This window comes from Microtus ochrogaster, chromosome 8 (assembly GCF_000317375.1).
Source record: "Microtus ochrogaster isolate Prairie Vole_2 chromosome 8, MicOch1.0, whole genome shotgun sequence".
NCBI lineage: Eukaryota > Metazoa > Chordata > Mammalia > Rodentia > Cricetidae > Microtus > Microtus ochrogaster.
Window position 1 is genome coordinate 11,541,646 of NC_022015.1, and position 4,391 is coordinate 11,546,036.

The 4,391-nt window shown below is 45.2% G+C and overlaps 1 long non-coding RNA gene across 1 annotated transcript in view; it reads right to left on the reverse strand.

The window, feature by feature from the left end:
• Positions 1-3,904, reverse strand: part of LOC101992114 — a 5,183-nt gene extending 1,279 nt beyond the window's left edge. The window contains exons 1-2 of the long non-coding RNA XR_258350.3: positions 3,641-3,904; positions 2,572-2,696 (exon numbers count right to left, since the gene is read on the reverse strand). This is a non-coding gene — a long non-coding RNA (uncharacterized LOC101992114). The remainder of the gene's footprint in view (positions 1-2,571; positions 2,697-3,640) is intronic.
• Positions 3,905-4,391: the final 487 nt, after the last annotated feature.

Sequence of the window (4,391 nt, forward strand, 5' to 3'; positions counted from 1 at the left end):
CGGGGCCAAACCCATTAATGCCAAGACTTGTACCCTCCAGTACTGTGACGAGTGTAGCATCTGTGCAGATTCTGGCACCCTGCCACCTTGTTTTTGTGACACCAACAAAGGACTCTGACATGGCTGAGGCGGAACCCAAAATTATCACAATCAGTATGTCATCAATACTTATTCAAAGATGAATGTCAGGGTGAGAGACAGACTAAATAAAGTAGTCACATAACTCAGTCAGGCAATACTTAGAGAATGTGGTCCTGAATGTGGGGTTGGATATGCCTTTGAGGGCCTGATCAGCTGAGTACAGATGCGCTCGTCTCTACATTAGCCTTGGGTGTGGACTAAAAATTCACATGCCTGGTTGTAGGACAGTCTGTCATTCACAGAACCCTTGGTGGACACTGGATTGCTACCAGAACCAGCCATGCCAGGCCAGGTATAAGATGTCTGCTAATACTGACCATTCATATAATTGCATGCTCAAAAACTAACTCTTAAGTCAATTGACTTTAAAACTGCCTCAAATCCCAGAGCTCATTGCTAACAGCTTGCCTGCTGGTATTAACATCTCCCTTCCCAATGGCTGGGGTTGGCAAAGCTCTGTCTCTGAGAGGTGATGTAAGCCTTGCCACTCACCTGAGCAAACCACGCTGGCATCCTCATGGTGCCCACAGTTGTGGGAGGACCATCTGTGATGTGTGCATTGCCACACCTTGGCTTCATCCCCCATGCCCTGCACTTCATTCAGCATGATATGGCCTATGCCTCTATCAAAGTAGCTCTCAGCTGGGGCTGACATGGCCACACCACAGCCAAGCTGCTGGCACACCACCTTGGCATCTGTCAGGTCCCAGCTCTCATCACGCACTGTGCCCCAGGTACCACTGTAAGAGATCTCTACTCGGCCCTAGCCCTGAAAAAGTCATCACAGAGGAATCATTTTTCTCTTGGGCTTAGGAAGTTTCAGTCTTAAACATAATTTTAAAAACTTCTAAAATTTAGGCATTTCACAAAATGATATCCTATCTTTAATATTGCCTACATGCCCCTTTTTTATTTTCTACTCTAATTCTCTGCTTATATTGCAATATAGTAATATGGGCTCAAGCCTCAAAATGAGCTAAAACGTTAGGAAAAAAGGACGTTCATAACCATCAGCACCACCATGTGAAGGTATAAGACTATTTTTAATATTGTGCATTATACAAATAACATAAAACCATATTAGAGAGTAAATAAGAGTACAAACATAACAAAATAAAATAACCTGCATCTGTCTGCAGTGGGACAATCATGGCCACTCACTCTCTCAACTTCTTTCTCCCAGCATCCTGTTCTGTTTTCTCCGCCTACCTAAGGGTTTTCCTATGAAATGGGCCTAGGCAGTTTCTTTATTAATAAGAAATCACTCCCACATCAACTTAAATATTCTACTGACAAAGAAATACTGATTGTGATAATTTTGGGTTCCGCCTCAGCCATGTCAGAGTCCTTTGTTGGTGTCATAAAAACAAGGTGGCAGGGTGCCAGAATCTGCACAGATGCTACACTCGTCACAGTACTGGAGGGTACAAGTCTTGGCATTAATGGATTTGGCCCCGATGATCTTTTCTGGAGTGAACTTGAGTGATTCAATACAGCTTTTGACATCTACACTATTTGCAAATCTTAGAAAGACACACACAAAATTAGTTTTGAATTGTTCTTTCCAGTGAGCTTCTACAGTCATGAGGGCTGTATGGGAAAGTCCGGGGCTGAAGCCCATCACACACGTGACACCAGCCTTGGGGTAAAGCTCCTGCTCCTTCCGTATCTTTTCCTCTCCTACAGTTGCTATGCATGTGAACCCAGGTTGCAAAGGTTCAAGCAAGGAAGAGTGACTTGCACCCCAGTGGCTGCTACAGGCCCCTGAGATGTGGGAATGATGAAGAAGGTGTTAGAGTTGGCTGGGCTCAGCTCCGGTCTCCACCATCTAAGTCCCGAGAAAGGACACCATTACTGCTGACAGCCTGCCTCTCCCAAACTTCAGACATCTCTCTTCTCTCTTCCATCCCTGTCAGTTGTCTTCTATGGAGTCTATTCTCTTGACCCATTTCACTTTTCCCACAGCCGTTGACAATGAATGAGGGGACATGTGAGCTCCCCAGTGAGTGGGAAGGGGTCGCTATAGCCATACTCTGTGTGAGTAGGAGACAGCCCATGCCCAAGGCATCCTCTGTGGACTCCCCAGTCTACAGTGTCAGAGAGGGAAAGGGTGCTCAGCCAGGGTCCTGTTAAACACCTGAAGGCACACTCCCTGGTGACAGAAATCAATGCTGGCATATGCGTGCTTTGGTACACGGGCAAACACACACCTAAACACACACACACACACAGTCCAGGCGGAAAACAGTGGACTTATAAGCTCTCAGCTCCAAGCTAGAAGGAAAACCTCTACCCCCATCCTCTCAAATCTGACAGTGGCCCTTGACTTTCCCCTACAAGAGGCCACTATACTAAGAAATGACCCTGCTCCCACAGAGGGCACAGTGTACCACTGTAAAAGTGTTTTTCACTCCTACTCATGTGACTTACTTGAATTTCTTGACTGCTTTAAAGACGAGATAAAATACAAACATTGTGAGCACAAATGCAAGAGCCAGCATACTGGATGCCACGCTGACGGCAATCTTCGTATTCACTTCTAACATCCTTCACACCTGGAAGAGAAGATAGGGCAGAGGAGGCTTCACTCCCAAATTCAGCAGCCACTTGGCCACATGTCTCATCCCCCAGTGAAGAAGAAAGGTCCCAAACATGGATCTTCATGTGTGTAAGTAGAAGGAACTCTGTCCAGGGAGGTCCACGCTGACCTCAGGTGGGTAAGAGAGTTTATTTGTGGTTGAAAAGGGATTTGAGCCAGGCAGTAGTGGCCCAAGATTTTAATCCCAGCATTCAGGAGGCAGAAACAGGCAGTTCTCTGAGTTTATGGCCTGCCTGGTCTACAGAGCTTGTTTCCAGGACAGGGTCCAAAGCTACACAGGGAAACCCTGTCTCGAAAAACAAAAAATCAAATAAAAAACCAAAAACAACAACAAAAAGAGACTTGATTGTAAAATCCAGATACCAGGAGATGAGGATGACAGAGAAAGGAATTACTGTTCAGAGGCAGTGAAGGACCCTGAGCGAATGAGAAGCCTGCACTGGGAGCTTCCCACACCTTCCCAACTGTGCTCCCTGAGTCAGAACTTCCTCCACCAAGTACATTGGGCAGACCTGTTTCATGGACTGAGGGAATGACACTTCAAAATGTTACTGCCCTACACTGCTGAGAAAAAAAATATGTTAAAAGCAGGTCTTTTTTGAGGGGTGGGAGGCCCCCAAAAACAAACAAAGTAGGTTATGCTATCTCAGGGTTAAAAAGATTCTGAAGGTGTCCAACCAACCTCTTGTTGAGACTGAAACAGACCTGCTCAGACCATGAGCCAGCTTTCTCAGGAGTTTCTTCGGCCTCATTCTGTCTTCTAGCAGGCTATGTGTCTCCCTGCTAAACACTTAGCCCTCCCACCAAGTCCCCCTTTCCTGGACTTACTCTACTATCAAAAACTGGGGAGCAGCACGCCCAGAGACTACAGAAAACAATATGACTACAAAGCATACTTACCAAAGTCAAGATGCCTAGCACTGAATTAACAACAATTATTTAAAGCACGTGCACACACCTCCAAAGAGAAGGAAAAGGTTTCTGATATAGGCTGCTTCAGAAACCTGCAGTTTCTCAAACCCGTGATTTGAGAAAAGGATCTAAACAACTCCCTTAGAGCCGTTCAGAGACAGACCAACGTATTCCACCGAGGGAAGGAAAAGGTCTGCCGGGCTGCTAGAAATTACCACCAGCTCCAAGCCGACCTCTGTGACATCAGCCCACAGCCCCCTTCATCACAATGCCGAATTCTGTCCCACCTCTAGGCATGTGTAGCTTCAAGAACTAGAGACTATTTTATATCATTTAAAGTCTAACAGTTGAGAGTCTGCCAATCAGAACCTGGTCTACTGTTTCAATTATTTAAACAGAATCATGGATTGAGGTTTTAAACACCCTTGACATTATAAGCTACAGGTGTTTGACTGTGTTCAGTTGTACAGTGAAATGAGGTGAAGCTGTTCACTAGGATTCAAGCACACACTTAGCCACACTGGCCGTATCTCACACCTCATGGTGAAATAGCTGCAAAACAAGAAAGTTAAAGAGAATCCCTATTTTAGTCAGGTTATTGTATGATTTTTTTCTTATCAGTTTCTTTTCAGGCTCTATCTTTTCATAGTTGAAAATGTAAGATAACCTAAGAGTAAGATCCATCCCTCCTACTGAGATTACTCTTGTTTGAGGCTTTGTTCAGAAGCCAGATTTCTTA